Raw genomic sequence first — 16201 nt, 5'->3', positions numbered from 1 at the left:
AAGTTGTTGTCTAGGTGCTGCTTTGAGTTGTTAGAGAGAAATTCCTCTCTTCTCTCCTCTCTGAAGTTGGAAACTGAAATCCACCAGGAAATAATTATCTTTCTCTGAGAAGTTAGAACATAGAACATAGAAAAGCTACAGCACAAACAGGCCCTTCGGCCCACAAGTTGCGCCGAACATGTCCCTACCTACTAGGCTTACCTATAACCCTCTATCTTACTAACTTCCATGAACTTATCCAAAAGTCTCTTAAAAGACCCTATCGAATCCGCCTCCACCACCACTACTGGCAGCCGATTCCACACACCCACCACCCTCTGAGTGAAAAACTTACCCCTAACATCTCCTCTGCACCTACTCCCCAGCACCCTAAACCTGTGACCTCTTGTGGCAACCATTCCAGCCCTGGGTAAAAGCCTCTGAGAATCCACTCTATCAATACCTCTCAACATCTTATACACCTCTATCAGGTCACCTCTCATCCTTCGCCTCTCCAAGGAGAAAAGACCTAGTCTCTCAACCTATCCTCATAAGGCATGCCATCTAATCCAGGCAACATCCTTGAAAAGCTCTTCTGCACCCTTTCTATGGCTTCCACATCCTTTCTGTAATGAGGCAACCAGAACTGGGCACAGTACTCCAGGTGGGGTCTGACCAAGGTCCTATACAGCTGCAGCATTATCTCCCAATTTCTAAACTCAATCCCTTGATTGATGAAGGCCAGTATTCCATACGTCCTCTTAATTACAGCCTCTACCTGCGACGCTGCTTTGAGTGTCCTATGAACCTGGACCCCAAGATCCTTCTGATCTTCCACACTGCCAAGTGTCTTACCCTTAATATTATATTCTTTCATCCTATTCGACCTGCCAAAATGAACCACCACACACTTATCTGGATTGAAGTCCATCTGCCACTTCTCCGCCCAGTCTTGCATCTTATCTATGTCTCGTTGCAACTGCTGACATCCCTCTACACTAACCACAACACCACCAACCTTTGTGTCATCAGCAAACTTGCCAACCCATCCTTCCACTTCCTCATAAAGTTGCTGCTTTGGAAGCTGCAGAGAGAGGCATCCCTTTCTGTCTCTGAAGTCTGGGGACTGGGAACTGCCAGAGACTAGGTTTACTTCTCTGAAGTTCTGCTGTTTGTGGATATATCCTTCTCTGTAAACTGCTGCCTGAACCTTTGTCCAGAGGTTAGGTTGATTGGCCATATAAAATTGCCCCTGGTTGCAGGGTAAATGCGTAGGGTACAGGGATAGGGCCTGGGTGGGATTGTTGTCGGTAGAGACTCAATGGGCCTCCTTCTGCACTGTATTGGTTCTATTCTAGGTGTTAAAAGGCTGGAAATCTAGGAACCACGTAAGCATCTTTATTTGCTGTGCTAACTGGTTCTTAAGAAGAGATTCATGCCTATGGGGAATACTGCTAAATTGAAACAATAGAGATAGCTAGCTGTTAAGAATTATACTTTGTCATGTTTACGTACTTTAATTGGTAAAGGTTATGCTAATTATTTTTGTTATATTCTAACTGTGTTCTTAAATGAGGTTTGTTTTGATAAAAACTTCATAGTGGGCCACTTGCATCATGCTTGGAGCAAAACACCTTATGCTCACCCTAATGCCAAAATCAAAAGTAAAAGTTGGAGTCTTCATAATGTGCCTTGGAGGTTCTGATCTGGTCCCTAACAGTAGTTAGCTCCAAAATGTCTCTGCCTTAGTAGCCTTTCTCACCATGGGCTAATTCAACACTCTGAATCCCGGTTGGTCACCCAAGCCAATTGACCCTTACTCTGATGTATTTCCTTTAAAGGGACAACGACCACATCCCTTCCCCTTTAACTCTCTTTTACAATCATCAATAACTAATTCACTCCATCCTAAATATTTATTAAAAATAAACAACATGAGTTGAACAGTTATAAATCCAGTCTTTGGAGGGTTTTCTGTTTTTTGTAGCGTGTGTAATTCTATAGTCTGAGATGCTTCTGTAGGATTGACATTTACAGGAACTGCAATACCTCTTTTAGCACAAACAATTCATCACTATATGTTTCCCTGGAAACATCAGTTATGTCTATAACAGAGTGCTCAGGTATTTTGGGGCTTACGGGTTCAAAAACATTTCTTGATGAAACTCCACTCCCACCCCTACTGGCGGGATTCACATTATAATTTCTGTGTTGCAGAGTGCCGTAAATTACCATAACTTATCTCGCTGAAAAAATGGGTCAGAAAATCTCCTGTCTCCTCGCCCTTATTTACACTTCGAATTATTTTGAGAAAATTCTGCCCATGGGCCCATGAAGCTCGGAGAACAGCATTCTCTGTTGGCCTTGGGCGGGATCTTACGAGCCTCGGGCAGACGAGGCAGTAAAATTCTGGCAATGGTGTCTCACTGGACCTGTATTGAAAAATGAGCAATGATCAAGAACTCTTACAACCTCTGATTAAAATTTGCAAAGATGATTTAAGATATTCCAGCTCACTGTTTAGTGGTTATGTCTTTCTTCTGAGTACAAGATCTAAATTACTTACATTGAAAGAAAGGCAAATGTTAAAGAACTTTTTCAAGCATTTAAGATATTAAAAAGTCAACAATAAATCACAATGCGATTCACTAAAACAGAAGATTCTAGTGACGTGTCTCCAGATATTACTGGCCAGTAGAATACAAATAAAAGCAAATTATTGTCCAAGAATTGAGTAACTTTGTAAGTGTTGCATTTAATCTTGTGTTATCTTGAAAATGTTGAACAAAGTGGTGGAAATGTTATAATGCCTGATGCCAAATAGGTAGTCTGAATAATTTTGCATTGAGAAGTTACATGAAGTATAGGAAAGAACCAAGGTTGAATAGAGTAGGAGAGAAGAATAATTTGTCAAGAGGCACTGATTGGCTGATGTAACATTTCAAATGTCTGTTGTTAAATGGTAAATGTAGCTACAGGGCTCCACAGTATTAAGGTCCTGAAAAAGACATATATAATGAGTCTCAATTTTTAATACAGGGCAGTCGAAGTGTGCATAAGGCAGTATAATTCTTATTCACCATGAGATGTTCCCAATTTTCCACTGAATGAAAGGCCAGTAGAAATCCTACAGATAACCATTTTTAGCTGTTTACTCTGTTTCTTCAGAGTTCTGAACATTGCCCAGTGGCGAGTCCTGTGGACATTCCAGATGTATAGCTGGAGGACGTTACGTCGTGAATAAGAGCAGGTGTTCAGAGGTGCAACAACCACTGTTGGTTAGCTCAGTTGGCTGGATGCCTGGTTTGTGATGTAGTGCAATGCTGACAGCGTGGGTTCAATTCCTGTACTGGCTGAGGTTATTCATGAAGTTCCCATGGTCTCAACCTTGCCCTGTGCCTGAGGTGTGGTGATCCTGAGGTTCAATCACCATCAGTCAGCTCCTCTCTCAAAGGGAAAAGCAGCCTATGGTCTTCTGAGGCTTTATTTTTATAGATAAAATGGGGAGAGATAATGAAGGTTTCAGTAAGGAGCGATCTAAAGAAGTTGGCAACTGGAGGCAAGAAACTTTATTCTACCTGCTGAGATTTTCCAACACTTTTTGTCTTTGTTTCTGATTCCAGCATCCACAGTTATTTGCTTTTAAACTTTATTGTATCTTGTTCAGGGATCAATTAGCAATGATCTCGACTAATTGTGGGAATTTTTTATTATAAATCTTGCAGCATGATTTGAAAATATTGACCACTTTTCATACAGCTAAAAAAGACACTGAGTTGTCATTTTTTGCAATTATATTGAAATAACTTTCCTTAAAGGTAAAATTATATACTGATGTGGGGGGTGGATCCATTTGATATTAAAACCTATGATTAGATGTGCACTTTTTATTTATTGGAAATAGGCGAATGTAGTTTGAATAGTGATAGTTTAAAGTTAGCTATGAGAATCTTTCAGACAGGCAAGATGGGTAAACTGTAGCACAATTATGTTTATGCTTTAAATGAATTTATTAATATTGAGATATAAACTGTGCTATAATCCCTTGTACTGGATGAGAAGTCCTCGGAAGAGCAGCAGAGGACATATCTCCCAACATATGTTGAATAAAGAGCTTTCGTCACTGGAACTCTCACACTCGAGTGGTCTCATCTCTTAGCCACAGATGATACACAGCATTATTACTACACCAGTTTAAATAAAAATATCCCCAATGTTTCCAGGAAGGTGGGGAGGGAGTCGGAGCGCTTGTTTGCAACAGGGAAAACTGAAACCACTGGAGAAATAGAGTTCCCCCCAAACTTAATGGCAGATCCCATTAGAATTTTTAAAGTCTTTTCCCACTTGGCAAGTGGCAAGAATGTAGGTTGGCCAGCTGCCAAGCGAGGAATCTGTGCCATACAGCTGCAGATGGGCACTGCAGCAAATGGTCCCTAGTAATTGAGGAAAAGAGTGCGTTGATGGCAGAAGGGTTTCAGAGTGTGACAGTGAGGGGCAAGGAATGGGGGGAAGATCATGGGACTGGAGGAGAGACCGTGGTGGAGAGAGTTTGTGGGGCAAAGATAACAGAACTGTGGGTGAATCTACACCACATGGGGTGCAGCGGTTCAAGATGGCAACTCACCTCCACCTTCTCAAGGGTAATTAGGGATGGGCAATGAATGCTGGCCGATGAATAAATAATAATAATACAATGTGGAGGGAGAGACTCTGGGAAAGAGATTGTAGGTAGGGGAGAGTTCAAAGAGTCTGATGATTGTTGAAGTTGGTCTGGAGATCACACAGAGAGATAGAGTTGCGAGGGAATGTCAGCCAATTGTGGGGCGAAATCCCACAGAAAGTTTTCTTAAGACTTCAACGGAATGAGGTTGGGAGGGAGTGGGGTGGGCGATGTGAAGTACTCCTGCACCTCCTGGCCCAAAAACTGCAGGAAAAGCATTTACCTGCTGGATCCAGCAACTCGCACCTCCCTTTCACTGCCAGAAAATTCAAGCTCGAGGAATCTGACTTGCAGCCATTAAATTCAAATAGCTTCAAAAATGTGAGGAATAAATCCTGATTCAAGTATTATAATCATTGACCTTCCTCTCCACAGTGGGTTGCTCAGACATCCCAAATTTTGCCATGATCAAAGTAGAGATCATAACAGTAGGTTGGGATCAAGTTTCTCACTTTTAATAATTTAACCCACTTTCTCACCCTTCTCACCCTCCAAACCTTTCATGACCATCAGGCTGTGTGGGGGGGAGCCTGGGGGATAATGTGTTAAAATTCTCCCCAGTGTGTCTAAATTATATAATGGATGTTCAAGTTGTTCTCATGTTGTGTAATTCTTTGATTCTTCAGATGAGCTATAATTGAGTATTTTGATGATTGAGTGAGCCTGAATGCTTTCAATAAACAAGGTACACTGTAATAGTGGTAATAGGCACCCAACCATGAAAGGTAAAGGAAGCATAGCAATTCATACAAACTCAATGATCAAGTTAGTATCTGTGCCTACCTATATGATTAAGAGTTATTCATCCAACAAGCAGGTCATCAGGCACACTATTTCACCCTATTGAATATTTTCTATATGTCAAGGGAAAGAGTCCAAGGTGTCTGTTTTTAGTTATTATTGTGATGCATTATATTTCCAGAATACCATTTATTGTTGTAGGATGTTGAATACTGTTTGGTAGCTCTTAATGAAGTACTCATAGTCTTAAGAAATTTAACTGTATGTATTTATTAGCCACAAGAACTATGCATATATTTTTGTATTCTTTCACAGAATGTGGGCTACACAGGTTAGGTCAGCATTTATTACCCATCCTAATTGCCCTCGAGAAGATGGTGGTCAGCTGTCTTCTCGAACTGCTGCAGTCCATGGGTCCAGCACCCTTGTGCTGTAAGAGAACAAAGAACAAAGAACAATACAGCACAGGAACAGGCCCTTCGGCCCTCCAAGCCCGCGCCGCTCCCTGGTCCAAACTAGACCATTCTTTTGTATCCCTCCATTCCCACTCCGTTCATATGGCTGTCTAGATAAGTCTTAAATGTTCCCAGTGTGTCCGCCTCCACCACCTTGCCTGGCAGCGCATTCCAGGCCCCCACCACCCTCTGTGTAAAATATGTCCTTCTGATATCTGTGTTAAACCTCCCCCCCTTCACCTTGAACCCATGACCCCTCGTGAACGTCACCACCGACCTGGGGAAAAGCTTCCCACCGTTCACCCTATCTATGCCTTTCATAATTTTATACACCTCTATTAAGTCTCCCCTCATCCTCCATCTTTCCAGGGAGAACAACCCCAGTTTACCCAATCTCTCCTCATAACTAAGCCTCTCCATATGAGGCAACATCCTGGTAAACCTCCTCTGTACTCTCTCCAAAGCCTCCACGTCCTTCTGGTAGTGTGGCGACCAGAACTGGACGCAGTATTCCAAATGCGGCCGAACCAACGTTCTATACATCTGCAACATCAGACCCCAACTTTTATACTCTATGCCCCGTCCTATGAAGGCAAGCATGCCATATGCCTTCTTCACCACCTTCTCCACCTGTGACGTCACCTTCAAGGATCTGTGGACTTGCACACCCAGGTTCCTCTGTGTATCTACACCCTTTATGGTTCTGCCATTTATCGTATAGCTCCTCCCTACATTATTTCTACCAAAATGCATCACTTCGCATTTATCAGGATTGAACTCCATCTGCCATTTCTTTGCCCAAATTTCCAGCTTATCTATATCCTTCTGTAGCTTCTGACAATGCTCCTCACTATCTGCAAGTCCTGCCAATTTTGTGTCGTCCACAAACTTACTGATCACCCCAGTTACACCTTCTTCCAGATCATTTATATAAATCACAAACAGCAGAGGTCCCAATACAGAGCTCTGCGGAACACCACTAGTCACAGGCCTCCAGCCGGTAAAAGGCCCTTCCACTACCACCCTCTGTCTTATGTTACCAAGCCAGTTCTCCATCCATCTAGCCACCTCCCCCTTTATCCCATGAGATCCAACCTTTTTCACCAGCCTACCATGAGGGACTTTGTCAAACGTTTTACTAAAGTCCATATAGACGACATCCACGGCCCTTCCCTCGTCAACCATTCTGGTCACTTCTTCAAAAAACTCCACCAGGTTCGTGAGGCATGACCTCCCTCTCACAAAACCATGCTGACTATCGTTAATGAGTTTATCCCTTTCTAAATGCGCATACATCCTATCTCTAAGAATCTACTCCAACAACTTCCCCACCACGGACGTCAAGCTCACCGACCTATAACTACCCGGGTTATCCTTCCTACCCTTCTTAAATAACGGGACCACATTAGCTATCCTCCAATCCTCTGGGACCTCACCTGCGTCCAGTGACGAGACAAAGATTTGCGTCAGAGGCCCAGCGATTTCATCTCTTGTCTCCCTGAGCAGCCTTGGATAGATTCCATCAGGCCCTGGGGATTTGTCAGTCTTTATATTCTCTAACAAACCTAACACTTCCTCCTTTGTAATGGTGATTTTCTCCAACGGTTCAACACTCCCCTCCGAGACACTCGGAGAAGAGTGGGAGTTCTTTGATTTTGACCGAGCAACAGTGAAGGAACGGCGATATATTTCCAAGTCAGGATGATGACTGGCTTGGATGGGAATTTTCAGGTGGTGGTATTCACATGCATCTGCTGCCCTTGTCCTTCTAGATGCAAGTGGCCACGGATTTGGAAGGTGCTGTCAAAGGAGCCAATTGATACGTTTACATATATACAGTGTAGGTGTCTCTATGCTATGCTTGCTTGTTTCAGTGTGTTGTAGAACTGTGCTTAATCCTACATTAACCCTATACATGCCAAACCTTTAATTATACTACACCTATGATGCACACTTTTTGACTAATCGTTTTGAGCAAGATGTTTCTGGAAGCATTCAATATTTTTTGAAGAGGGCAGTAGCATTTATAATTGATTAATTTATATGTTTGAAAAATAATTATCAATGTGCACAATTGGTTGTGAGAACTTCACTGGAACAAAAGATGAATTTGTGTGCATAGTTCATGTTTATCAGTGATTCCACTCACCTCTGAGTGAGAGCTTGTGGATTCAAATCACTCTTCACCGAACCAAGCACATCATTTAATCTCATGATTCTCTTCAAAGGAGCACAATATTGTGGTCCATATTAATCCCTCAACTACCATCACTAAAACACAATGGGCGGGATTCTACGTCCTCACTTGGCGAGACTGGAAATTCTCACCCGAGGTCAACGGAGATTTCTGTTCTTGGAACCCTGCCCCATTCCATGGTGGGCAAGGTGGTAGAATTCCGGCCAATATCTGGTCATTGTCTCATTGTGCTTTGGGGGACCTTTCTGTGAGGGAGCAAATTGGTGTTTGCAGCGTTACATAGGTCGTGGTGCTTCAAAAGTACTTCATTAGTTGTAGCTCATTAGCATGACCCAAAGGTCATGAAAGGAATTTCATAAATGCAAAATCTGTTTGATTCAATTTCAGTCAACTCCCATGTTTTCCACGTAGATAGTAAGTGATGGCACCATGTCAGAATCTTTGTGCATTGAGCTTTTCATGCACTTTCGGAGCCAAAAGCAGATCTATATAAGAACATTAGAATGAGAAGCAGCAGTATGCCAGACAACCTCTGAAACTCATTCCATTACTCAGTAAGATCATGATTGACCTTTGTCCTCAGTTCCTCTTTCCCACCCGATCCCCACATCCCGAGATTCCCTCAGAGTCCAAAAATTCGTCTCTATCTTGCATATACTCAATACTTGAACACCCACAACACTTTGAGTGAAGACATTTCTCCTAATTTCTGTCTTAAATGAGCTTCATCTTATCTTGAGACCATGCACCACATTCTCAAATCTCCAGCCAGGAAAAGGAAACCTCTTGGCATCTACTCTGTGAAGACCCTACAGAATTATGTAAGTTTCAATCCGGTATTATCTCACCAAATCCCTGTAAAACTGTAACCACACCTCCTTAGAGTTGTTCTCCAGTCTCCTTGAAATAAGGGCCGATGTGCCATTTGCTCCCTAATTGCTTGGTGCCTGTATGCTATGTTCTGTGTTATTTGAACGAGGATAACCAATCTCACTGAGCATCAATATATTAAAGTTTCTCATGGTTTAAAAAATATTCTATTTTCATATGCATCCTGGGGAGGCGATGGCCTAGTGGTATTATTGCTAGACTATTAATCCAGAAACTCAGCTAATGTTCTGGGACTTGGGTTCGAATCCCACCATGGCAGATGATGGAATTTGAATTCAATTAAATAAAAATATCTGGAATTAAGAATCTACTGATGACCATGAAACCATGCCCTTTAGGGAAGGAAATCTGCCATCCTTATCTGGTCTGGCCTACATGTAACTCCAGAGCCACAGTAATGTGGTTGACTCTCAACTGACCTCCAAGGGCAACTAAGGATAGGCAATAAATGCTGTCTCAGCCAGTGACATCCATGTCCCATGAATGAACAATAAAAAACCCACCAAAGTGCATAACCTCATGGCCAGAATTTTACACTCCCTCTTGGCAGGGTTTTACGTGAGCGGGAGATAAAATTGAAGGGGTGTGATTCCCTTGGGGCTCTCACCTGCCCCGACCACACATCAAGTTAATGCTGAGGTAAGCGAGGCCTCAGATGGGAGTCCATCCTTGCACCGATTGATGTTTTTATGTCATTCATTAAAAGTTAAGCTGAGTACAGGGCCACACAAATTGTAAACCCACTACTGAGTGAAGTGCTCCCCCCTGAAGGTCTGATATCTCTGGACCTCCATCTCTCCCTGCCCTCTCCCCCAAGACCCCTATTGCCCCATTCACACCGCTCAGGCCTACCCCATTGTCCTGCCCTAGGACCCCTTGAACTTACCTTGATTTTCAATGTCTGGATTTGGTCTTAGGCATCCTCCTGCATTTCTTCTTCTGTCCACCGTAGCGCTGTTGTTACAGGGACTGGAGAGCTTGTTGGCCAATCAGGATGGCCAGCTGATCTCTAAGACGGGACTTCCTCCCATGTGAGTACCCTTTATTTTACATTATCACTCCATGGTCCTCTTCTAAAAATGAATCACCTCACACTTTCTGCATTGAGCTTCATCTGCCACCTATCTGCCCACTCCACCAATTCGTTTTGGTGTTTTTGAAGTTCTACACTGTCCACTTCACAGTTAGCAATGCTGCCAAGTTTTGTGTCGTCCGCAAATTTTGAAACTGTCCAGTGCACTTCAAAATTCAGATCATTGATACATATCAGGAAAAGCAAGGATCCCAATACCAACTCCTGGGGAACTCCACCACAAACCTTCCTACATCCCAAAAAATAACCATTAACCATTCATTACTCTGTTTCCTGTTACTCAACCAATTTTGTATCCATGTTACTACTGTTCCTTTTATTCCATGAGCTATAACTTTTCTCACAAGTCTGTTGTGTGGCACCGTGTTGAGTGCCTCATGAAAGTCCAAGTACGTCACATCAACAGCATTATCCTCATGGACTCTTTCTGTTACATTCTCATAAAACTCCAGCAAGTTAGTTAAACATGTTTTGCTCATTAGAAACCCATGTTGTTTCTTTCTAATCAATCCAGAATTTTCCAGGTGACTACTAATTCTATCCCAAATAATTGTTTCTAGATGCTTTTCCAATACTGAAGTTAAACCAGCTGATCTGTAATTGCTGGGCTTATCCTTACAACCATTTTTAACAAAGGGAAAATGTTTGCATCTTTCCAATCCTCCCAGAGTCTAGGGAAGGTATTGAAAGATCATGGTCAGAGCCCCTGCACTATCCTCTCTCATATTCTTCAATATCCTTGGATGCATCTCATGTCTTGTCAATTTTAAATACTGACAATCTATCCAAGACTTTGCAATGTCGAACCCCTAATCAGTATTCTGTAATTTGATTTCTGTGTCTGTGCCCTGTTTGAGAACAGAGACCACTCCATCTGACGAAGGAGCATTGCTCCGAAAGCTTATGGTATTTGCTACCAAATAAACCTGTTGGACTTTAACCTGGTGTTGTGAGACTTCTTACTGTGCTTACCCCAGTCCAACGCCGGCATCTCCACATCATAACCCCTTTAATGACAGAGGTTCCTCCTCTGTCAGCATATCCTGGGTAAACTTTATGTCTACTCTTCAGTAAAGACAGATGCAAAGTATTAATTTAATCCCTCAGCCTTGCCCTCTGTCTCCATGTATAAATTCCCTTTTAAGTCCCTAATTGGCCCTACTCCTTTGTTTATCACCTTTTTACTATTTATATGCCTATAGAAGACTTTGGGATTCTGCTTTATATCTGTATTTTCTCATAATCTCTCTTTGCTTCCCCAATATGCTTTTTCACCTCCCCTCTTAATCTTAATTTCTATCTCCTTTTTCATCCAAGGAGCTCTGAATTTGTTTGCCCTACCTTTTCCTTTTGAGGGAATATACCTTGACTTTGCCTGAACCATTTCTTTATTGAAGACAGCCCATTGTTCAGCTATAGTTTTTTCCACCCACCTTTTGCTTCAGTCTATCTGGTCCAGCTTCATTCTTACCCCATTGAAGTTAGCTCTCTCGCATTAATAATTTGTACTCTGGACTGACTATTGTCCTTTTTTCTATTTTCATCCTGAACCTTACGATACAATGATCACTGCTTCCTAAATATTACCCCACTAACACTTGATCTATTTGGCCCACCTCATTTCCAAGAACCAGGTACAGCAGTGCACCCTTTCTTGTTGCACTGAAAACATACTGCTGTAGAACATTTTCCTGAACACAACTTAAAAACGTTAGCCCCTCTCCGCCCTTTACACTACCACTGTCCCAGTCTATATTCAGGTAATTAAAGTCCCCATCAAAACTGTTCTATAATGTTTGCATCTCTTTGTAATTTCCTTGCAGATTTGTTCTCCTACATCCTTCTCATAGTTGGCAGTCTATAGTCTACACCAAACAATGTAATGCTGTAGCTAAATTGATACTGCCTTTGAAACGTCTGCATCTTTCTCCAGCACTGCAATGCTCTCCTTAATCAGTACCATCACCCCTCCACTTTTTCTTCCTTTCATATCTTTTCTAGACACCTTTACCCAGGAATATTTGACACCTAATTCTGCCCTTCCTTGAGCCAGGTCTCTGTTATCACCACAACATTAAATTTCCATATGCAATCTGCGCCAGTAACTCCCCAATCTTATTTAATATATTCGGTGCATTCACATACGTACACAGCAACCCTGATTTAGACTATATTACTTTCTCCCTTACTTCAACTTCACCTTTTAGTTTACTACTCTCTATCCTGGTGCCATCTGCCTCATCCAATATTTTGTGCACCCTAGTATTCCTCTCTACTATTCTCTCTTGGTTCCCACACCCCTCCTGATTTAGTTCAAAGTCCTCCAGCAAAATACCCCACTGGGAACTCAGTCCCAGCTCTATTCAAGTGCAACCCACTGAGTTTGTACAGGTGCCATCTTCCCCAGAGCCAGTCCCAGTTTTCCCAGGAATCTAACACCCACCTTCCTGCACCATCTTTTCAGCTATGCATTCATCCTCCTATTTCTGTATTCACTTGCATATGGGAACTGGAATAATTCAGAGATAGCTCATTTGAGGTTCTGCTTGTTAATTTTCTACCTGGCTCCCTGAGTTCTGACTGCAGTACCACATCTCCCTTCTGGCCTAAGATTGTAAATAACAGCTGCCAGAACTCCACTAGGTACACTACCAACTTGAAAATATTCTGATCATTCCTACTCTCTTTTTCCTGTCCAGTAATCAATCCTACATCCATACTAATATATTGCCTCCAAATCCAAGAGCCCTTATCTTCCAGAATAGTCTCCATTGATCAGCCTATTAGCAAGTTTTTCTGGGGCTCTGACACAAAGAATGTGATGGGTTGGATGAACACAGAGGTGGTAGGACTGGTTTATTGGGTATCTGCAACTATTGAAGTTGCCCTCAATTTGGTTTGAGGAAGCCATCTTGGTTGATTGAGAAGTGAAGGTCATGGTACATATGCTATAATGAAATGTGGCAACTCAGAAAATGTCAGCACCTGTCTTAGTGTAGGGAGGACTTTTATATTTACATATAATATGGTGAATGGGAGATCAGGCCAAGTTCAACCTCATTTCAACCTGCTTTCCAGTTGGCAAATCATATTGTGCATAAGATAGCCCAGTGGTATTATTGCTAGAGGAAACTTAGCTAATGTTCTGGGGACTTGGGTTCGAATCCTGCCATGGCAGATGGTGCAATTTGAATTCAATGAAAAGAAATCTGGAATTAAGAATCTACTGATGACTGTGAAACCACTGTCGATTTTCGGAAAACACCCATCTGGTTCACTAGTCTCCTTTAGAGAAGGAAATCTGCTGTCCTTACCTGGTCTGGTCCACATGTGACTCCAGAGCCACAGCAATGTGACTAATTCTCAACTACCCTCTGAAATGGCCCAGCAAGCAACACAGTTCAAGGACAACCAGGGAGGGCAATAAATGCTTGCCAGCCAGGGGCACACATCTCCTACGAATGAATAAAGAAAAGATCAAATTATGTATCAGCCGCAGACATTCATGTGGGTAAGATAGGGCATCAAGCACCTTTGATTATGTCATCAGCACCTCAAATTTTACAAATTTACTTTCTAATATTTCTACTGGTTGGATGTAGGGATGCGCATTCTCCAAATTACATTGCTTATATAGCTCTTGAACATCGTAATACTTATTGGATGTGTTCAGGTACAAGTAGCAGGAGAGAGAACAATAAAGACCTTCCTCATAGCAGACTCAAATTGGCAGCCATAATAAATCTTGAGGATGACTGCAATTGTAAAATGTGTGTCATTTCATATTTCAACATGATGCCTAAATCAATATTACAAACATTAGACTGTGTTACAAAACAGAAAAAGAACAAGAATTCTTTTTTAAAAACCCACGTTTTTCACTCCGGTTAGGAGATATATGAGCATTTACCTGATTCAGATTCTTAATTGTCTAAAATGATACAGTTATTTTCGATGATTTGACAGGAGATTTATCACCGTTAGAGTTTATTACAGAGTTGAAATTACTTCCAATTATAGCTAAACTGAGGCTTTGGTTTCTAAAGAGAGGAACTTATCAGTGACAAATTTCACAGTCTTTGGAGTGTTCACGTGTAACTAGATAATGGGGCTCACCTGGCAAGTTCTCTTTCATCAAAAAACTCTTCCTCTGTATTCATAATTGTTTTGGAATAGAAGCAAGAATTGATGGATAACTGCCACTTTCTACTGTTGAAGAAGAAATAGCTTTGAGTGTTCAGCAATCAAACAATGTTTTTCTTCTCAATATTTAAAACTGGAGTAAATTAAGCAGTAGATTTAAATTCTAATTTATTTCTCTTTTCCTTCTTTAGCCCGTATCTTGTCATGTGGCATGGTGGCACCGTGGCTAGCAGTGCTGCCTCACAGCGCCAGGGATCCGGGTTCGATTCCCGGCTTGGGTGACAGTCTGTGCAGAGTCTGCACGTTCTCTCCATCCTGGGTGCTGTTCTGTCTGCTCTGGGTGTTCCAGTTTCCTCAAACTGTCCGAAAGACGTGCTGGTTAGGTGTATTGGCCATGCTAAATTCTCCCTCCGTGTACCTGAACAGGCGCCAGAGTGTGGCGATTAGGGGATTTTCACAGTAACTTCATTGCAGTGTTAATGTAAACCTACTTGTGACACTAATAAATAAACTAAATGTAACTTCCACCTGACTGAGCAGTACAGTTACCGTCAGGAATACCTGAGAGTCAGTCATTTACAGCACAAAAGGATCTCCATGGAATAATCTAGTCTGTCCCATTGCCCTGCTCTTTCCCTGTCATCCTGAACATTTAAACTCTTCAAGTGCTCATCCAATTTCCTTTTGAAATCATTAATCATCTCTGATCCCATTATCCTCGTGGGAAGCAAATTCCAGGTTATTAGCACTTGCTGCATTAAAAAAGTTCTTCCTTGGATTCCCCCTGCATCTCTTGCCCAAAACCTTGTATCTTATACTGTACCATCAGCCACCTGGAACAGCTTTTCCTTGTCTACTCTATCCAAACCTGTTATAATCTATAAAATCTTCTCTTAATTGTCTTTTGCTCCAAGGAGAACAATTTGAGCTTCTCCAAACCTAACCCCGTAGCCCAGCACTGGAACCATTCTGGTCCAATCTCCTCTGCAATCTCTCTAGGACATCATATCCTCCATAAAGCATGGTAACCAGGTCTGGGTGCAATACTCCAGTTGTGGCCCAACCATAGATTTATAAAGGTTCAGCAAACTTCCCTGCTTTGCACTCAATGCCTGCATCTATGAAGCACAAAATCCCATAGGTTTTTCTAACCAGTCTCTCAGCTGTCACTACATTGGGAAATCGTGACTGAATGAGGTTTTAAAAAATTAATTCATGGGCTGTAGGCTTCACTGGCTAGGATAGCAGTTATTGCCCATCACTAATTGCCCTTAAGGTGGTGGTGAGCTGTCTTCTTGAATCGCTGCAGTCTCTAGGTACAGCCACAGTGCTGTTAGGGAGGAAGTTTCAGTATTTTGACCCAGAGACCGTGAAGAAGTAGCAATATATTTCCAAGTCAGGATGATGAATGACTTGGAGGGGAACATCCAGCTGGTGGTGTTCCCAAATGTCTGGTACCCCTGTCCTACTAGACAGTGGTACTTGTAGGTTTGGAAGGCTGTCTAAGGAGGTTTGCTAAGTTCCTGTGGTGCATCTTGTTGCTGCACTTATTCAGGCAAATGGACAGCATTCCATCACATTCCTGATTTGTGCCTTGTAGATTGTGGACTGAGTTACTCAACACAGGATTCCTAGCCTCTGCCCTGTAGCCACAGTATTTGTATGGCTAGTCCAGTTCTGTTTCTGGTCAATGGTAGCTCTCAGGATGTTGTTTGTGGGGGATTCAATGATGGTAGTGCCTTTGACTGTTAAGGGGCAATGGTCAAATTCTCTCTTGTTGGAGGTGGTTATTGCCCAGTACTTGTGCAATATGAATGTTAATTGTTGCTTGTCAGCTCAAGCCTGGATATTTTCCAGGTCCTGTTGCAATTGGGCATGGACTGCTTCATTATCTGAGGAAATGTGAATGTTGCTGAGCATTGTGCAATCATCAGTGAATATCCACACCTCTGACCTTAAGATGGAGAGAAAATTATTGATAA

This window comes from Mustelus asterias, chromosome 4 (assembly GCF_964213995.1).
Source record: "Mustelus asterias chromosome 4, sMusAst1.hap1.1, whole genome shotgun sequence".
Classification (NCBI taxonomy): Eukaryota; Metazoa; Chordata; class Chondrichthyes; order Carcharhiniformes; family Triakidae; genus Mustelus; species Mustelus asterias.
This window is presented reverse-complemented; position numbering follows the sequence as displayed.